Source organism: Polypterus senegalus, chromosome 6 (assembly GCF_016835505.1).
Source record: "Polypterus senegalus isolate Bchr_013 chromosome 6, ASM1683550v1, whole genome shotgun sequence".
Classification (NCBI taxonomy): Eukaryota; Metazoa; Chordata; class Cladistia; order Polypteriformes; family Polypteridae; genus Polypterus; species Polypterus senegalus.
The window spans coordinates 125,652,145-125,674,447 of record NC_053159.1 but is presented as its reverse complement, the minus strand read 5'-3'; the positions used below and the strand labels follow the sequence as shown (position 1 = coordinate 125,674,447).

General features: G+C 39.2%; 1 protein-coding gene across 1 annotated transcript in view; it reads left to right on the top strand.

Moving 5' to 3' along the window:
- Positions 1-11,960: 11,960 nt before the first annotated feature.
- foxn1 (forkhead box N1) overlaps positions 11,961-22,303 on the top strand; it is a 78,571-nt gene continuing 68,228 nt past the window's right edge. Inside the window, exon 1 of the mRNA XM_039757073.1 lies at positions 11,961-12,838. The gene's annotated coding sequence lies outside the window, so the exon portion shown is untranslated. The remainder of the gene's footprint in view (positions 12,839-22,303) is intronic.

Sequence of the window (22,303 nt, the reverse complement as noted above, 5' to 3'; positions counted from 1 at the left end):
AGGGTGAGAGTATTACAGGTGCTTTATGGACCAGAAAGTGTAAAATACTATAACTGTTTTAGTTCTTTTATCTATTTTCTTTTTAGTTTAATAATTTAAAAATAATTTAAATTGAATTTAAAAAAGGGTTGACGAATTTTAGCAATCCAAAGCCAAATTTTAATAATGAGGCTAGTGGAATTCAAGTAATGTTGGATGATGGACTTTTTGGAATAGGACTCGAGTATTTAGTCCTCCTTGAAGGCTACGTCTACAGGAGATGCCAGCTGATCAAGCAATTCGAGCTCAGTGACACTGGAGGAGTTGGCTAGCCTGCTTTGTAGTAGAGAATTGGGAGACTTGGCCAGGAGTCCTTTAGAAAGATATTGTGCACACCCAAGATGGCACACTGAAAGACTTCAGACCAGACAGTTAGAGATAGCTGGGTCACGGTCTCAAGGTGCAAGGCAAAGGGTGCACACTGACTGAGGGCATCAACCCCAGAATTGTCATAACACTTTCAGGTACTTGTGGAGCTGGATGGTGTCTCTGAAGATTCTGAGGTTTTAAGCAGGCATGAAGAACCACATGGGCCACCTCAAACCCAGTTCTCAGAAAGAGCGAAGTTGTGATAGTTGTGGGCTCAGTCATTAGGGGGATTGAAGCGTGGGTTTGCTCCAGAGACAGAGAGTTTCGCATGGTGTTTGTCCTTCTAGGTGCACAGGTGGGAGACCTCCCTGGAAGGGCTGATAGAGTCTTGGCCTGAGCAGGGGTGGATCCAGTTTTCATTATCTATGTAGGAACAAATAACACACATAAGGGCAGAGTGTCAGTTCTGTAACCCAAACTTAAAGAGTTAAGTGCCAGACTAAGGAGCAGAACTAACAAGGCAGTCATTTCTTAAGTTCTACCTTTGCCACATGCCAGTCCAGGTAAGATCCAACAGATTAGAAAACGTAATGTGTGGCTAAAATCTTGATACAGGTTTAGAAGGGTAAAGGTTTTTATGGGCTATTGAGATTCCTTTTGGAACAAATGTGAACCTGTTCTGCCATGACGATTTCAATTGAACTGCAGGGCACCAATATATTGAAGAGGTGTATGAGTAGGTTAATGGAAGATTGTTTAAACTAGGATATGGTGCGGCAGGGAGTTTAGGACAGGGCAAGTTCAGAATTCTACAGGAAAGGACGAACAAAAATAAATATGCATAGTAACCTAAAGTTTAAGTGCAAAAGTAATATAACTAATACATTAAAAAATAGCTTGTCTTAAAGATAGAAGAATCACAAGTAAAACAAAGGAGTTATAGCTGTATATAGATGAGCATAACTATGATATTATAGCAATAACAGACACCTGGCTAAATAGCAAAAATTGTGATGACTATAACATAGATGGTTACAATATTTTTAGGAAGGACAGACAGCAGAAAAGGAGAAGGGGTTATGATAAACAGAATTTAATTGACCTTCTTCAATGGATGATCAGCCACATCTTAGTGAGGACATATGGATTCGTCTAGAAAGCATTAGGGAAAGAGGCCTTATTTTACAGTAGGATTTTGCTAAAGACCCCCAGTGCAGATGGTAATTTCAATGCACATCTTTCTAATAATATAAAAAGCCAAGGTTGCAGGGGGAAATTATAGGCATGGTGGACTTTAACTACCCAAATATTAATTGGGCAAAATTTGAAAACAGAGGAGATTTTAGACGTTATCAGTGACTGTTTTTTATGTATGTTAAAGCACCAACATTGGATGAAACCTGATTAAATTTAGTATTTTGTAATAATCAGGACAGAATTAAGTATGTAGAGGTGATTGAACTGCTATGGTCAAGTGACCATAATATAATACACTTCTTTGTATTTTTGAAGAGCACAAATGCAAAGACGAAAACGGTTAAGTTTTAACACTGGTAGCATGAATTTTGAACAGATGCAGCAAACTGTAAAAGGGGTAAACTGGGATAAGCTGTTAAGGGTGGAGGCAGTCGAGGAGCAGTGGAAAAGGTTTAAAAATATTTTACATACAATGCAGGACAGGTACATCCCAATATTTCGTAGGAAATTTAAAATTACATTGAAGGAACACTAAAATAACAGCCTCCTAAGAAAAAATATAGTTCCAAGACCAGTCCAACCTGTGACTGATGTGGACCACCCTCTACACCCACTGCCTGAATAGTGACTGGATATAGAGGCGCTTTAGTGTGGTGAACATTAATAACCAGTTCCTTGGTTTTCCTGATGTTAAGATGCAGACAATACTCTTGGCACCAAGAAACAGACTTCTTCACCTGATTCCTATACTTTGTCTCATCCACATTATCAATACACCCCATAAGTGCAGAATCATTTGAGAATTTCTAAAAGTGACATGAGCTGGTATTATATTTATAGTGGGAGCTGTACAGAGTGATGAGAAAAGGAGACAGGTCTGTTTCTTGTGGTGCTCCAGTGTTGCTCACATCCATATCAGAAACACAGTCATTCAGTCTCACAAACTGTGGTCTTCCCAAAAGATTGTCCATTACCCAGAACACCATAGGCTCATCCACCTGCATATCCCTGGACTTAGTCCTTAAAAGAGAGGGCTAGATGGTGTTGAAGGCACTTGAAAAATCAAACAACATAATCCTCACAGGGCTGCCAGTTTTGGCCAATAGACAAAATGCAGTGGCTCTAGATCAGGGGTGTCCAAACTACTAATTTGGCCGACAGCAAATTCTAAAAATATAATGAAATATGGCCCACACACGAAACCTGTTCTTAACTGTATTGTACTTCTTAGATATAACACAAGGCGGAGCTACTGTCTTGATCAAGGCAGCGTCTTCACAAACAAGTGCAACCAAAGAACAATTTTGCTATGGGTGACCAAAAATGGCAGAACCAAAGAAACGCACAATAGCAAGTGAGTGCAGAAAATTTCAGACACAGTGGGGAAAAAGAATATTTCTTCCTAGAAGTCAAGAGCAAGTGTGTCTATTTGATTTGCAGTGATGAAATAATATAATGTGTGTCGACACTACGAAACCAAGCATCCGATCTACTGTACATGTCCTACACTGGTACCGAGCAAGAACAGAAAGTTAAGCAAATGGCAGCTAGTCTGCTATCTCAACAACAGTATTTTTTCTCTGCTAACAAAACACAATGACATGCCACATTAGCCAGTCACAAAGTAGCATAACTCACTGCCTGCCACGGGAAACCTTTCTCAGATGGTGACTTCATAAAACGGTGCCTCACTAAAATCACAGGAATAATGTGCCCTAAGAAAATGCAGGAATTCAACAACGTTTGCTTGTCCAGAAAGGCAGTTGTGTGGCGAATTAAAACATCAAGTGTCAGATAAAGCTTGTGCTTTTGATTTTTATTTATTCGATTGCATGTGATGAGGGCACTTTGTAATACAATAAATGAAAAACCATTAATGGACATCTGTGATGCTGTTTTTTCTTTAAGCATATTCAATTATGAAACATAATTTACCTATTTGATTGATTTTGCTTGCTTAATACGCAGGAGGTGAGGCAATAGACCTCACCTCTAGTGGGTGGCCCAGCCCTTCGATTATTTCTCTGTATGTGGCCCCCAGTGAAAAAAGTTTGGACACCCCTGCTCTAGAGGGTCAACCTCAAGAGGACTCATATTGTCCAGGACCAGTCTCTCAAAAGTCTTGATGATGTGAGACATAAGTGCTACTGTCCGAAACTAGAGGATTAACTCCATCTGGTCCCACAGCTTGTCCAGTGTGTAGCTTCCTCAATTGTCTCCTTACTTTGTCTTCAATTATGGATAGCCCATACTGGTGGCGAGAGGTGGACTTGTCACTGGCCATTCCAGTTGATGTGGTAGGTGTTGTTAATGTAATAGGAATGGCGTGGGGAGACTGGTCATTGGAAGAATGCATCTGTGGAAAGGAAAATCTATAGAAAAAGCAGTTCAGGACATTAACTTCGTCCACACCCCCTTCTAGCAGCTGAGCCCTGAATCACCTGAGTCCAGTAAATATGCTCAGTCCATTCCAGATATAAAGTGCATCCGGCAAGTATTCACAGCGCATCACTTTTTCCACATTTTGTTATGTTACAGCCTTATTCCAAAATGGATTAAATTCATTTTTTTCCTCAGAATACTACACACAACACCCCATAATGACAACATGAAAAACGTTTACTTGAGGTTTTTACAAATTTATTAAAAATAAAAAAACTGAGAAATCACATGTACATAAGTATTCACAGCCTTTGCTCAATTCTTTTGTCGATGCACCTTTGGCAGCAATTACAGCCTCAAGTCTTTTTGAATATGATGCCACAAGCTTGGCACACGTATCCTTGGCCAGTTTCGCCCATTCCCCTTTGCAGCACCTCTCAAGCTCCAACAGGTTGGATGGGAAGCGTCGATGCACAGCCATTTCAAGATCTCTCCAGAGATGTTCAATCAGATTCAAGTCTGGGCTCTGGCTGGGCCACTCAAGGACATTCACAGAGTTGTCCTGAAGCCACTCCTTTGATATCTTGGCTGTGTGATTAGGGTCGTTGTCCTGCTGAAAGATAAACCGTCGTCCCAGTCCGAGGTCAAGAGCGCTCTGGAACAGGTTTTCATCCAGGATGTCTCTGTACATTGCTGCAGTCATCTTTTCCTTTATCCCAACTAGTCTCCCAGTTCCTGCCGCTGAAAAACATCCCCACAACATGATGCTGCCACCACCATGCTTCACTGTAGGGATGGTATTGGTCTGGTGATGAGCGGTGCCTGGTTTCCTCCAAACGTGACGCCTGGCATTCACACCAAAGAGTTCAATCTTTGTCTCATCAGACCAGAGAATTTTGTTTCTCATAGTCTGAGAGTCCTTCAGGTGCCTTTTGGCAAACTCCAGGCGGGCTGTCATGTGCCTTTTACTAAGGAGTGGCTTCCGTCTGGCCACTCTACCATACAGGCCTGATTGGCGGATTGCTGCAGAGATGAATGTCCTTCTGGAAGGTTCTCCTCTCTCCACAGAGGACCTCTGGAGCTCTGACAGAGTGACCATCGGGTTCTTGGTCACCTCCCTGACTAAGGCCCTTCTCCCCCGATCGCTCAGTTTAGATGGCCGGCCAGCTCTAGGAAGAGTCCTGGTGGTTTCGAACTTCTTCCACTTACGGATGATGGAGGCCACTGTGCTCATTGGGACCTTCAAAGCAGCAGACATTTTTCTGTAACCTTCCCCAGATTTGTGCCTCGAGACAATCCTGTCTCAGAGGTCTACAGACAAATCCTTTGACTTCATGCTTGGTTTGTGCTCTGACATGAACTGTCAACTGTGGGACCTTATATAGACAGGTGTGTGCCTTTCCAAATCAGGTCCAATCAACTGAATTTACCACAGGTGGACTCCAATTAAGCTGCAGAAACATCTCAAGGATGATCAGGGGAAACAGGATGCACCTGAGCTCAATTTTGAGTTTCAAGGCAAAGGCTGTGAATATTTATGTACATGTGATTTCTCATTTTTTTTTATTTTAAATAAAATTGCAAAAATCTCAAGTAAACTTTTTTCACGTTGTCATTATGGGGTGTTGTGTGTAGAATTCTGAGGAAAAAATGAATTTAATCCATTTTGGAATAAGGCTGTAATATAAAGTGTGGAAAAAGTGATGCGCTGTGAATACTTTCCGGATGCATTGTATATTTAGAATTAACAAAGCGATCCAGAAACATAGTTTAAAAAGTAATAAACTTGTACTAGTAAAATATATAACTACTGTACGTAACAAGAAAATAAAAACCCTAGTTAACACCATTACTAAAGAAAATAAACCTCTGAGGGTTTTGCAGTCTTTTGGATCAATCAAAGTTATAGATCAGAGTTTGACTAACACAGGCCAACAGGCATCAGATAATATTGTACAGTATATGCTGAAACCCTTAGCCTAAGTAAACTATGATAATCTATTGTTGTGTATTTATTTAAAAAAAAGATAGGACAAATCCTAAATCCAACTGTGACCCGCAAACTTCATACCAAAGGCAGAACCTTTGCACCAGTGAAATTTCAAGTGCCAGCAGCTCAGTTTTATGAACATGGCCCTGGCTCACCACTCTATGTGTTTTCCTATTTGCACAATAATTAAAACATCTGCCTCATAAATATCATGACAACACTTGTATTGCAGTAGGCGCTCTAATAGAAGTTTTATGGTATCACCTTCAGCTAATTGACTGATCTTCTAAGTCGTAAATCCGTCTTCTTATGGCATTCCTCTGTTGTGTGATTTGGCAAAAAGAGCAAAAATAAATCAGCTACCACAACAAATTGTAAAAAACCACTCTCATCCTGGCTACTGCTTATTGCTCTCATTACTGAGATCATGACAAAAAAGAAAAAAATCACAATATAAGGAGTAAATGAAAGATTCAGAAAGAAGAGTTTAAAAAGGTAGTCTGAAAGGAAATGGGTTCACGGGCCTGATATTGAAGAACAGGAATGTACAGCAGGATTTTGCTGTGGGCATATGCTCCCTGAAAAATCGGTGTCTTTTATCTTACCTCCTTGGCTAATTGCCTAATCCTACATACATACATGCCCAAGCCCTCACTGTCAAAATAAGTAAAGGAAGGACAAACACTAGAATTTTATAAACATATTCCATTGAGCTTTGATTTTAATGCTGGTTTAACTTCCAGAAACAAACAGCTGTTAAATCACATCAAAGCAATTGTGAAAACACGATCAAGGCCACGTTTGTTGCCTATTGCTGATTTATTGGGTTTTAAGATGAGCTAACATCGTGTGAAGAAAAGATACACAAAAACTGGATGGCAATAAATTCCAAAAAGATGTGCAAATGTTAAACCAGAGCGCAGCATGTGTTACCTCCACTTTTTAACATCTTACTTTAATATTGTTCAAATAGTTCAAATTGCTTGTAAACACTCATATTACGTATACCATCTTTCTTTTACTGATAGAAAATGTCTTGGTTATATAAAAGAATATTGCATCTGATTTTGAGCTTTGTGTCTGGATGTGCACATTTGAAAAGGGCCTATTCTTACAGGTGAAAATATATATCATTAGATATTATGTGAAAAACACTTTTTCTTCTGAAAGCTAGATCATTTTAGATAAATGGATAAATGCAAAGTAAATTTCTATGTAAATATGGACAAAATGGAGCACATACTGTGTATGTGCACAACTGTTCAAGTATAAATCACTGGGAAGTATTAAATATAAGCTACTGCTCACTGCGATAGCTTTCTCTGAACATCAGTCAGCTCTAAGAGAATAATACATGTGGGAAAAGCTTCTGTGTTTTAATTTGCTACTCTCTCTGTGATCTTGCTCAGTACATAGTATAAGACAAATGGAAGTTCTACTTCACAGATATACCATTACATTAGGTAAAAAGTAATTTTAGTGAGGGATTTGAGCTAATAATCAATGAAACATGGCTTTTAAAAGCAAGTAATATTTTTTGAACAACCAGACCAGGCCCACTGGCTATGTATAGTGCACCAATATCTAAGAAGCAGTCACATGAGTAGAAGCAGAACCTCTCCAGAAACCATTGTGGCCAAGATGACAACACTAGGAGGAATTACTCTAACATACAGTTTGTTGATACTGCAGGACTGGAATATGGCCAAGTGTGGACAAAGTTTCCTCATGTGTACAGTGTAGACAGCAAGATTACTGAGGAAGGGTGCAAGATGGACTTTTTGAAGTGCCCTGTTTAGTCTGCATAAACACACTGAGAGAGCAGTAAAAAAAAATTCATACTGGTTTAGAAAAACCAGTCTGGGTCTTATGAATCATGTGATCCCTTACATCTATCCATCATATAGTACCTTATATATGTATCTATCTATCTATATATAATTTTAAAATGCACTGTCATACACGCGTGTGATTGGGGGCAGCCAAAGGGCCCAACAGAGCACGAAAACACACCGGAGGGGAGTTTAAGGCAGAGCATTAATGCTTTTCTCTTTTCCTCACCAGAAAAAAGGAAGAACAAAACACCACACACCTTGAATGCTACACACAAAAACACCATCCCAATACACGAAGAACTTCCATATTTTCATCCATCCATCCCTGATGACTTCACTTCCGGTTGCCCTCCAATGACATCACCTCCGTCACCTTCTGTTCACGTCACCGCATTTCTTCTGCCTACTTCCTGTCCAGATTACATAAATTGCTCCATTTGTCCTTGCTTGGTTGTCAAGTGTATTCAAGAAATTGACCATTGTATCTGTGCATACGGATTTATTTTGGATCACCAACAGTATATGGGGAAGGCTCCCCAACCCTTAGTCTGTCTCCCTTGCATTTATTATCTTCACAGCACTTTAACCTGCTCAGTGCTGCAAGAAGCTCAGCAACATCTCAACAGCAATAAGATGTAAGATGGGATCCAAGACATGTTAGATCACAGACGTTATGGTACCATGTAGTGAAAAGTTAAACATCCAGGTTAGCTCTTCTATCACTGCATGGTGAGTTTTAGAACAGAAAAGTAGGAGGAAATGAGAACAGAGGTTGTTGATACTGTTTTTGTGGGGCACAACTTACCCCATGTAGTGATGCCAAATGATGGGCTGGGTTAGATTTTGCTTGTTCTTTTATTCGATGTGAATGTTCTTCATCATTAGTTCCTGACATTTTTGAGGTTATAATACAACACCTGATTTTTTATTTGGAATAGGTAGTCTGCATGGAATGCACATACAGGGCAAAGAGCAATAATAAGCAATCTACATTGCTTACTTGCTTTAACAAGTTTCCCAGGGTGGGGTGGGAGAAACTGTAGCCATACTCTGACTTACTAAATCAGATGCTTTTCAGCTTTATTGACTTTCCACTTTCTCTTTTACATAATCCCAAGCCCAGAGAAATGTACATTTTATTAAATATTCAACAGAGTGAAAAAGCTCCAGATTGGCTGCCTGGGCTATCACTCTCATTCATGCCTGCCTTTGAGAGTTGATGAGAAACCATTCAAAAATGTTCCCAGAAGCAAGCGATGAGTGACAGCTCCTTTTTGCGGCATGGCCAGGTGTGCTCTGGTATGCAGTTGCTGCCTGGCCACTTTTCTGAAATGCAGCCACGTATTCCACCCGATTGCCAGATTTGCCCCTGGGACCGAGGGCTCTGCCTGTCTGGGATATCCATGACACCAGCCTGCAAGAGATAATTAAATATATTACCTACATTTAAGTGAAGAATTGTTCATAGTTTTGCCACCTTCATGGTTGAGAAGAGCACTCTCCATTTTTAGTTTGAGGGGACTTTGTAAAAGGTACACAGCAAAGAAATATGCTACTGCAGCTTTCTGCTGAATAGGCACCTTGACATTCTGTGTGTTACTTCCCAATTAGCACACTGTTCCTTGTTCCTCTCGTACAACTCCTCTGCTTTGCACTCACTCTCACTCCTCTGTCTTCTCATTACTTTTTACAAACAGTTCAAATCTTCATTCCTGACTTCCAGCATGACTCTTCCCATTGCCACCTCTACTTTGTTCTCTCCCCGGAAATATTGACTCCACCTGCCTATGTACTCCGTCTCATCTCTTCAGACACCAGTCAGTCTGTCCTCTCTCTCAAACTACAATTTACTTCTCAATATCTTAAGTCCAACAGGGGGTCTCCAGTTTGTTGCCCTACTACCCGTCAGATGGATTTTGATGGCCATATTTCATATGACAACCTTCAGAACTGCGTAGGCCTTCTGCTATTAAAGTTAACTTATGATTGTTTGACCATCTCTATTTAAAATTTAGTATAACCAAATTGAAAGATTGCTCTTCTGCCATCTAGTTTCTGTGCTACCTGCAGTACTATATTTCTGATATATCTGTCAGGCGTTTCAAATGAATCGTAAGTATCCTGATTTTGTAAGATGCCATTGATAAAGGCCTTTGACAGGTGATAATAACAAAACAATAAATAAATAAACCATCTACATTCAAGCATCATAGAGTAAGAGAAATGTTTGACTTGGTGTAAACACAGTGTTCTGCCACATTTTATGCAAATTCGCACAAAGGCTTGTTACATAATCCAATAATTTAGCCATGACAGCCCAGTAAGATCATGCATTGCAACTCTCAGCCCCCACGTGGTAGCAACAGGGCACTGTTGCCAACTAAAACACAGCCACAAAAATAAACACAAAATGACAACATGCAAAAGTAGAAACAAAATACAAAATGGTAGCATGAAAAATAACCTTAAAATGAAAATAAAATCTAAAATCTGTGCAAAATAGGTTCTCCACTTTCAAGCACCCAAAATGGTAACATACAGAATTAACTCCTTTATGATGAAAATAACCACAGACCCCGCAGTTAAAGGACTTTTTTTTTTGAAGGACTTATACTCATACCCTATAACTCACTCCAAACCGTATACTCAACTTTAGCAAAACTGTCCTTAGTTTAAAATATTTTAACAACCACTGACTTACACAAAACTAGCTGTGCTACCTATCTAGATGGGTTAAATCTAACGAGTCAACACTGACCTCAGCATTAACATTTGAAGTGCATCATCTATTGGAATGGATTTTGTGATGCATGTAGTAATAAAATGCATTACTACAAATGTTTGTGATGTGCCATCTGTTGGAATGACAAATGCAATACATATGTCTCTGATATATGCCATTTGATATGGGAGTGGTAGAAACAGTGTTAATGTTTGTGATGCGCCATCTGTTGGAATGATAGAAACATAGAAAGCAAAGGACATACAGATACACTGACACTTGTCCATTAATTTAGGTGAACATGTCTTCTTTTGATTGTTTGACATATAATGAGTCTACATAAGTTGCTTTCACTATTTTCATCCGTCCATCCATTATCCAACCCACTATATCCTAACTACAGGGTCACAGGGGTCTGCTGGAGCAAATCCCAGCCAACACTGGGCACAAGGCAGGAAACAAACCCTGGACAAGGTGCCAGCCCACCGCAGGGTGCTCACAGACACACACCCACACACCTAGCACACACTAGGGACAATTTTGAATCACCAATGCGCCTAACCTGCATGTCTTTGGACTGTGGAAGGAACCCACGCCGCAAACACGGGGAGAACATGCAAACTCCACACAGGGAGGACCCAGGAAGTGAACCCAGGTCTCCTAACTGCAAGGCAGCAGGGCTACCCACTTCCCACTTCACCACCATGCTGCCCACTATTTTCATAATGTAGAACATTATTTTGCATATTTTGTGAAATGCCCCCATTTGCTTATAAAATACTCCTGGAATTCTGTAAGTGGGCGCAAACATTGCCCTTTAAAAAACAATTTCTTATGCTGCCTGTGAGTCTGCTACAATAACTGAAATGGTCCACTAAACCAAATGGAGTTTTTTTTCTAGAACCCCTCTGAATTCTCACAACCCAACTGAGGAAGTGCTGCCTGGGGTCTCCAAATAGAATGAAATGTGTTCAGGCATGCTGCCACTGCCTTGTGATACCCCTAAACGTGACCTTTGTTACTGTAAAGGTAATGTAATTGCCTTAAAAATTACAGGATAGGAAATAGCCTTTATTGGTAGTAAAAAGTGATCATCCCCAATCTCATTTGGAGTAAATCAAGTGATGTGAAACCCAGCCTCCAGCTACATCTGACATTTGGTTTCATGTAGTCTTGGCCTGCAGGAAAATAAGAGTGTATATTTATTGCTTCGCTCTACCAGCTGCCTTATTTCACCTGATGTAATCTTAGATATCATTTTCTTAAAAAAAAAAAAAAACTAAAAAAAATCCTTTGTTACCCCCCCTTCTATGACTTCATTGAGCTAACTTTCAGAGTGAGTGAGAGGCACGCTGTTTTGGTTCATTAGGAAGGTAAGAGGAGAATTCACTTGTATTTTCACTCTCTCTCTCTCTCTCTCTCTCTCTCTCTGTTCCTATAAAAAGCTCACTTACTCCAATATTTCAGTTTGCTAGTGCCAAAGAACTTGAAATGGTACTAATCTCTTTATACAGAGAACATTCAGTAGCCTTGAGAAAGAGCATCCAAGAAGAGCAACTTGAAGAGTTTCACACAAGACAAGGAGTGCCTCCAGAGAAAAAGCTTAAATTTAAATAAGAGTGATATCTCTCAACACAATTACTTTCAAGAAGCCATGCAGCTCTTAGTTGTGGAGTTCATGTTTTACTGAAAGAGCCATCACTGTATCGAAGAGGCCAAACCATTTTGAGAAGACACATGCATCTCTCCAGAGGAATGAAGGCATGCTACTGAAGTGTCCATATCTATACAGAGGAGTCCACCGTTAGAATACTTCACTTCAGAGTCAAACATCTCTACTCAGAAGACAACTAGGCCTGTTCACACTAAAACTACTCCTGACATAACAAACTATAGTTAACCTAAGTAGGAGTTGGCTCCCTGCAAAACACAAGACTAATTATAAAGAGACCTTCTTGAAATTCAGCACCAGTTGCATCCATCAACCTGTTATTCTTATGGAAGCATTCAGCTAAAACTGTAAAATCCAAACCAAGGCAGAGACGCATACATCACAGAGAACAAAGTGGGTGACAAACAAAAAAAAAATGCTGAAATTTATCAAGAAGAGGAAGCATCATCAACTAAGGTAGACTGCTTATTTGTGTTAACATCTCCTCCCCTGAAGGAAATTGAACAGGTCTTTCAAGTATTTATATAATTTCTGCAAAAAAAGTAAATCTACACCAAAGAGAAGCCTGACTCTACATATATAATAATAGCATCTCCAGATTCTGGTCTTGATCCGTGCATTTGATTGCCGTTCCTTTAGAAGAGGACAAACATCTATAAGGAAACCTGTACTGTTAACCATAAATCCCATAGGTAAGTTATCCACTTAAGAGATAATATTTTTAATAGCACGTGAGAAAAGAGTTTGAAAAGTCCATACCATATTTAAACATTAACAGCAATTTCCCAAGTAGTGGACAATTGAAGAGTGATGGAACATCAACGCTGAGTCTATCTTTACTTTTAATTCCGCTGCTGATTTGAGGGAGAGGCCTCAAGGTTTTGCTTCATCCAGGCAATACAGAGGTGTCAACTGTACAGTTTATAAGGTGATTCTTTTGTCTATTCTTCTACTGAAAAGAACATTTAGGTTCTTGTTTTATAATTCTCAACTTCTTTCCAACAAAACAGCTGCTAAGGATAAAACTAGTTGGGGTACCTTACTGAAAACTGGATAAATGCATCTGAATGAAATTATCTAACTGCCTTTCTTTTTGAGAACTCATTAGGAGCAACTAAAGAAGACCTTTATGTGTCTTTCTATAAAACTGGATAGAGTTCTCTATAGGGCTGCCTATCTGTATGAAAACTTACAAGAGACACCAGAAGAAAAAGTATATTATTTATTTGTCTAAAAACATGTTAGGACCATTTGCTGAAAATGATCTATTTCACAGATGTCGAACTCCAGTCCTGGAGGGCTGCAGTAGCTGCAAGTTTTCATTCTAACATTCTTCACCATGTTGTCTCTATTTCCTTAATTAGCAGCCAAACAATAATGAGACACAAAACAACCTGCCACGTGACCAGCTCAAATGTGCTCATCACACAATATCAGAAAATAAAGAAAGGTGAAAGTCTCAGGGAGGTTGATCTCTCAGGCCACCAAAACATTTTGACGGTGTTCTTAGAAAAAACAGAAAAATCAACAGTTTTAGAAATGTCTGCTGCAGCAGAATGAGAGCAGCAACAAGCTGTGGAATTAAATAACGGGTTTAAATAACAGCAAGACTGAGCGTCTCATTAAGAGATTGGTTGGAGTGAAATTGGTTGGAGTCTGACGCCCCAATTTAGCTGGTCATCTGTTGGCTTGTTTCATGTCTCATTTCTGTTTGGCTGTCATTTAATGAAGAAAAGAATCAATTCAGAGGACTGAATCCTTAAAAAACAGGGCTATTAAAATGAAGGAAAAAGAAGATAATTAGCAGTGAAAACTGGTCACTGATTAGGCCTGGAGTTTGACAGCCCTGTTATATACCTATCTGTTTAAACCAGATTAGATACATCTGAAGATTACTGGGTATCCATGTCAAAATCCATTAGCGGAATCTATTGAAAATTATTTACCTGTCTGAAATCTGGTTAGTGGCACCAGTAGAACATTAGATATTCAATTCAGTTCACTTTATTCCTACAACACACTAAAAGACCGCGTCGTACTGCCTATACAGATATACAATTATAAAACATTAACAGAAAAGTGCATGACCAATGCAATGAGCAAAATCAAAGTCCGGCTGGCCTAATCCAAATCCTCCTACTTGGCACCTTACAATATTAAGCTGGGATACATTACTGTAATATAATGATGACATGGTGCTAAGTCAGTTTTCATTGATGCAAAAGGTCCCCAAGAAGTCTAGTTTCTCATTCTATGGTCTGCAGTGGTACCAAGTGCTATTGAAAAAAGGGGTAATTTTAATAGCAACTACTGAGACTAAGAAAAAAGAAACACCAAACATTTTTGCAGTATAAACAGCCTAATTAACAAAGGTACACTGACCTGAAGTAATGGGTTTTAATTCTAGATTTGAATGCTAAGAGCAGCAGTGCATCACTTACATCAAAACGATGATTATTCTAAAATCTGTCTATCTTTCTATGTGACCACTGATGGGGAGCATGTGCAGAGAATTATCCTTCTAAGGACAAAATAGGGCATCTGTAGGAAATGGTGCTTGCAGGAGATTATCATTTTTCCATCTGTCTAAAGATCTAAAATGGGTACGTGTAAGAGATTATCTGTTTCAGTATTTCAAAACTGGTTAATTGGCATTGAAAGAAATTGTTGCCCATTTAAAACTACTTAAATGCACCTTTAGGAGATGTCTGAGCAATACCTAAAAGTTTGTCTGTGAAATTATTCTCAATTTATATGTTTCAGTTCTACAAAAGTTAACAAAACGATCACATCAAGTAACAAAACGGACAACTGTGCCACAAATATGAGATTCCATATTTAGCATATTGTAAAGACTATGGACTAGATTTTTTCCCCCCTCAGTTTCTCTGGTTGAAAGTATTGCAGTGTCACACCATACTTTAGGCATATCCTCATTTCTCTGTTAACCGCTTTAAAACACATGTCAAAATGACATAAACTTGAATTGAACTGACACTTTTGTGCATTTTCACTATATTGGTGTTTCATAATAGGCTGTGTTGGCACTTTTTTGACTGCCAATAAGAAATCCCAAAGACCTTGAAGTGTGTTATTCCATTGCTTTTTAAGTTGATTAGACTGGGAGGATGAAAACAGCATACTACCTTATAGCAGGCTTTACCAGAATCAAAATCCTGTGGAATGCTTTGGCTAAAGAGCTCATACAGGCTCCCATCATCTATAAAACCCAATTTATTTCCATTGCCAGGCTTATAGTGATAATTAGCTGTATTCTCAAGTCAACAAAAAGTACAGCAATCAGTAATACACAACAGCTTTCTTGCTGTTTATTAAATAAATTATTAATCTGACCATGAGCAACTAAAACACTTTTGTCACATTTCATTCTGCTGTATTTATTACACAATGACTTGCTTAGACATGAATACCCTGATGCTAATTTAGTGGTACCTGATTGTTATAACCAGATGTGGCACTGTTATTACTGATGTCTCAAAGATGCTGTGACATTAATGTATTTTTTGGTCTGGTGACTGCCCTGTTTAGTACTTTGATATTCACCTTCAATCCAGTTTTCTCTGGATAATTCAAGTCCGGCCATCATCCTAGAGAGGCACAATCTCATTACCAGTGACTTCATCTGGCCCAGTGCTCACAGTAGACTGTCATTCTGCCCTGAGTTAGTTCCTGCCTTGTATTTGCCATTTCCCACAACTCAGTAATGGGAAAAAGGTTACAAAAACAGATATGTATGTATTGATTACCCATATAAGTATCATTTGTGTTAGCACTCTTCACACTGTTGTCAGATTTATTCCTTAATGTTATCAGCATACAATTGAAGTGTTTTTCAATACAAACAATACTGTATGGAAAAGCTGGAAATGTTTGATTTTTTTTTTGTTGTGTAACAAATATAAACACACCATAGGACACATGAATTTATAAAAAAAAAAAAACCCTTTTTAAAAACTTCCAGATTAAAATTTGATTTACAAAATTACATATTTGGAAAGCATGTCAGCTCCTGTCCTCAGTCACTGAAAAGTCATATTCTTTTCTTTCTCACTTACACTCAATTACATAATTGATCTGCTTGTTTGATTAACTTGACACATTTAACACTTCTTTAGGCTCCTAAATATTTGGTGGGCGGTGTTCACTCAATCAAGAGCAATTTTGAAAATGATCACTTTTAAAATGCAGGGCAGAAAAGGAAAAACTAACAAATAGTTGTAATAATTATAATGGAATTAAGACCCCGCAGCTGTCATATACTAAAGCTGGGCTACTTGCTTCACTCTAAGGATCTTTTTTATTTTACTAGTTTCCTTGATACATTGGGGCAATAAGTGGTCAGGCATGAGTGATGGGTTTAGGGAAGGAGAATGTTTAATTCAAAAAAACAACTTTGTATGTGACACTTGGGAAGATATGGCATCTTTAAACAACTTGCATGTCACTCAAAAGGGACTCCTTGATAAAAGGAGAAGACATAACAGAAACATCAGACTGCTACAGTGCTAGCCAACAGCCTGAATAACCATCCATTCATCCATTATCCAACCCACTATATCCTGACTACAGGGTCACGGGGGTCTGCTGGAGCCAATCCCAGCCAACACAGGGCGCAAGGCAGGAAACAAACCCCGGGCAGGATGCCAGCCCACCACAGGGCACACACACCCACACACCAAGCACACACTAGGGACAATTTCAGATCGCCAATGCACCTAACCTGCATGTCTGCAGCAACACTACCACTGCGCCACTGCGCCACTGTGCCACCCTTGAATAGCCATAAAGGATCAATATATCCTGCCAAGCTTAGGCCATGTTGCTCAGTAAACAATAACAAAAGCCAAAATCAATAAATGTGGATCTTTAGCCTTGCCATTACAGTTTACAAGCAAAATGCTTCACTGTCACACCACTCCTCAAACCCAGGGAATACTGTGAGCAAAGCACTTATCAAGTCATCACAAAAATAAAGAAATCCTACAACAGCAAAGGTTTACAAATGTACTTCAATCAAAAATTTAAAAGTGCAGGACACAAAAACAGCTGTGCATCTTGATATCAGTACATTAAAAAAATTTAATTTTTTTTTAATTAAAAAATTGCAAAACTGTATCAGTGAAAGAGTTAACTCACTCAGCTCTGTTTATTACAAAAGTGTCTGTCATTGATGGAATAATGATCTTTTAGGAATGCAGACAGAGAGCAAGCAGCCTCTGAGGGGAACTGCTGATAAAAAAGGCGAAAATTATCCAGAGACTGCTCAGATACCCAAGGAAGGCCACAAACATACACACACAACTACAGACCTCCATGTTCAGCAACAGCAATCATGCCCAAGAAAAAACAAACACAAACCAGGAATACAAACACACAAATTAGACATCCTTCTATATAAAAGCGGTTGGGATTGTCCTTCCGTCCCGTGAGTGCTACGCAGGCGCGGAGTTTCACACACGCCCTGTCCATTTTGCAATGCACGATGGGATTTGTAGTTTCGTTTTCCAGGTAAAAGATGATTTTCTACTCCATACTGTGTGATATCTTCTTCTTCTTATTTCTTACTAAATAAAAGCGGTCGGGATTGTCCTTCCGTCTCGTGAGTGGAAAGCGTAGCGGTATTCCGCTTATCACAGACTTACTACTTGCAGCTTGCGGTACGAAGCGACCTGATGTGAGCAGAGTTCTGGTGCTCCCATCGTTCCCTTGCTTTTGTGCGCGATGCGCTGGAAAAATAGACAAAATTATGTCTCTGGAAATAATTAATGTTGATGGAGTACAAATGTCTCACCGCATAGTAAATATTGGGGGGGTTCAAAAGGGCGACCTCAATAAAGAAAAAAAGTTTAAATTTCATCACAAAAATAACAGAAACTACGAGTATTAAAGTAATACCGCTCAAATGCAATATAACCAAATGAATGAGTTTGTATAAAATATCAAATTGATCTACATATTGAATTGCCTTAAGAAGTGGTCAACATAAAAGTCGGTCGCCTTAAAAGGCGGGTGAGCCTAGTTTAGAATAAAACCTACAGTACACATACTGTATATAATAATACTAATAATAATGCAATTTATATAACATAAATACACAAATATCCATAAATACAGGCAGTCAAATAGACATGCAAATACAAATGTAATAAAAAAAAATCAGTTCAGTTTAATTTACAACTGACAAACTGTGCACGCATCCATTCTTTTTGTGAACATGTTGTTCTCTATTACAGGAATAAGGGATGTCACAGCCTATCCCAACAGCACTGAGTACAATGCAGGGTCGAAATGCCATCCCAAAGCACAAGACTTGCGTTTAGTCACACTTACATGAAAAGGAACATTTTAGCATTCAAATAAGATGATCTATGTAGGAGTAAACTGGAGGACTGGGCTAAAAAAAACACATGAGCATAAGAAGATGGTGCTGCACTGCCATAAGATGAAACTTGGAAGGTACAAAGGCAACAAAACAGAGCCAGAAGATGAAAACATAAGTCAAGAAACTAATGGAAGTTATAACCAGAATTTTACAATGGTTGTGCATCAGAACCTAATGTTGTGACGGTGTAGGTCCTGCTCCATGCTCCCTCTACCAGATTTGAACTTGCCACCGTTGATAATGTAACCAGAAGAGCCTGGCAAATGGGGACAAAACATGCTAAGCAATGGGATGTGGAAAAGTGTTAAGTGCCTTTATTAAAACAACCCCAAAACTAAAAACAGTGTCCACAGTCCAGTGCTCAGAGTTCCATAAATTCATAAAAACATATGAAAAAGTGGAGGTTAAAATCCAAAAACAAATCCTTTAAAATGAGGTTAAAACCATGGCAGGAAGTTGTCCTTCTCCCTTTTAACTGGCGGCTCTTCCCTGCTTATCCCATGCGGGCCTAGCAGCAGGGGAGTCGCCCTATCAGCAGGTGCAGCTGACCTTCAAATGGTCCGGTTGCCTTCCGTGTCCTGGCTACATACATCTCCCTCGCTGGATCAAGACTCAGGTCCCCAGCACCCAGGGTGCTCACACTGAGACTCTCTCTGCCAAGCCTACTTGACTCCCGCTACCTTCCACGGCAAGCCATTCAATCTCATAGTCGCTCCTGCTCCTCACTTTACCATATACTGTATATGTAAACCAAAAATCAGTCTTAAAGGGTAAGACAGTAGTCTTCAAAACATTAGAATCTTGAAATCATTTACTAAAGGCTTCTGAATAAAGAATCCTCAAACTTAGACAAGGATAAACATGTGGCACAGGCTCAACTATTGTCTCAGTGATGATGTTGCATAGAGCAACTTTCAGGACCACTCCCTCCAGCAAAATGCCATCAGTTTATGGTAACAGACACTCAAATTGGCAGCACCCACTAAAAAACAAGATGAAATTGCAGTAATTACAAAATCTAAAATAAAATAAGTCCAAAAAAAGATGATTAAGTCAAATTGCACATGTTACGAGATGCAAGTCTCAAAATTACTGTGAGTGAAAAATAAGGAACAAGGGATGATGAACACACACCAGAAGCATGGTCAAAAAGTAGTCAAGAGGTCATAACCAAAGAAGACAAAGAGATTAACAAAACCAAAAAACAAAAAAAATCAAAGTCACCTGAATACAGGACTAACTTAAACTGAAACGAAAGTTCTTAAGAGATTCATTAACTGTATCCAGCAAGGGACAGTGAGAAATATGAGCACCACCATATTTATAACATCATATCATGATGATGTCAATTATGAGACTGAACATGATGAGAAGATACTTGGAATGTCAGGTAAACAATAAAAACAAGACATTAATGAAAATTCAAGTCAAAATAAAAAAAAAACACACAAAAATGGAATCCTTAATATAAAAAACATGAACCGGATAAAATGCTTACATTAACAATATACAACATAAGTGAAAATCCAAAACAGAAAGAAAAATATTAAGCCCAGGGAAAAAAAGCACCTGCCATTCATAATGGATGCATATTCTATACAAATAGCATCTAGTACAAGATTCAGACCCAGATCCCTGGGACTATGAAGAGTGGGTCCATTTAAAGATATATGTAGGCATCATTTTTATAATGCATGTCCTTAGATATAAAAGACAAGCCCATGCCCATGTATGACTAACCAAACAGACATACCTGTATATGTGCAGATATACTCAAGTATAAATAAACTTGAATACATGTTTAGGTTTCATTTAAAATATGGAACTCTGCATTTTTCCACTTTTTCAGTTAGTTTTCTTATTACCAGGCTCTGGCAGAAATTATTAGTAGCCCATATAGAACATGTACATTGGAATTATAATTTCACACTAAAAAATTTTAAAAAGAATGAAAAAGAAATTAATAAAACAAGGGAAATGGTTTAAGCTGCAGTGTACTCAGTTCATTAGCCACTGTTGTTCTCTGTTCGCAGGCATTATTTTCATACAGCTAAATACAACAGGGGCGACATGGTGGCGCAGTGGGTAACGCTGCTGCCTCGCAGTAAGGAGACCTGGGTTCGCTTCCCGGGTCCTCTGTGCATGGAGTTTGCATGTTCTCCGTGGGTTTCCTCCCACAGTCCAAAGACATGCAGGTTAGGTGCATTGCCGATTGAAATTGTCCATAGTGTGTGTGTGCCCTGTGGTGGGCTGGCATCCTGCCCGGGGTTTGTTTCCTGCCTTGCGCCCTGTGTTGGCTGGGATTGGCTCAAGCAGACCCCTGTGTTAGGATATAGCAGGTTGGATAATGGATGGATGGGTAAATACAACAGATTCATTCTTTATTCTTTCATTGACACATTTCTCAGACCTTCTTACTCTAGATTTAGGGTAACTGTTGGCAACAGCCTACTTCAGCAGCTTCATTTACAAAGCTGATAATCACAGTTGCTTTTCCAACCTTAGGATCTGGCCTCTTACATTCTCCAATCCTGTTTGCTAATGTGTCTGATATTCACTGCTAATGCGCTTAAATCACAATGAATCAGCACCCTCCTTTGGCTGAAGCAACTTCGTTTATAGGTAGGATTGTGATGTGGAGCATGTTCTGTGTTTGTGAGGGTTTAGTGACTCAGAATTCTGTCCACTATTTCAAGTGGTTGTGCATGGCCTTTGGCTTCCTTCCAACTTCAAACAGGTAAAACAGGACACAGGAAAGGGAACGATGGGCTGACTCAAACACAATTCCGCTGCATAGGAGTAATTAAAACAAAAAAAGAAAGCTTGAAATTAGCTTAGACTGAAATGTGTGCTGGAAATTATACTGAATAAAAAAAAAATAACAAGAAAACCACCAAGTAAAAAAGACCGTTCAAAGCTATTCAGTCCCTCCTCAAAGGAAGTAATTTTATAAACAGTGCCTCCATTAGTTGTTAACTAGATGGTCTGAGAAGCTGTAATGATTCCCTCTTTTAAAGCAAATAATGACAAGAAAGAAAAAGTGCTATAGCCCTTGAGTGATGAGCTCAGACCTGTTGTAACAGGCTTCTCCTCATTTCTCATTGACAGGGGACCTGGCAGCCTGCCGAGCCAAAGTCTTTAATTTAACGTTCTGCCGGCCATGGCCCCCCTTCAGCGATGTCTTACTGACATGGGAGAGTGTGTGAGGGGTATCAGTGGGCAAAACAGAGGTGCTCCCATTTTCTACTCCTGTTTCTCATAGTCCCTCCAGTCTGTCGATGCAACAGCTCTCAGCAATCAAGCAGCTCTTCCCTTCAGCCTGGCATGATGGCATACAATTTTGCACTTGTCAGAACTGCATAAACTATCTAGTCTAATGAAGTCATTGTTGACATTTCTAGTCCATTTCCTTCATGCCTTAAGTCTCCAGCATTGCCTATACACCGGCAATATACCATGATCAATGATTACTAAGTTATAAGCAACTCTTTCTGGGCTAATTCAGAATTCTCAGTTAGTAAATGTAGGAGAAAACAAATACATACAGAGAATTTGGAGGGGTTTGCAAATCTAACACAGTAAGTGACTGTCCAGACACTGAACCCAGGTTATTATTGCATATTTAAAGCAGCATTATTATACCATGGTGTGCCCAAATAAACAAACCCGATTTATAATAAGTTGTGCTTTTCTAAAGTGAACACCGTCCCTAGGTGCTTTACATGTAACTTACAGCAACTGGAGTACTGACTGG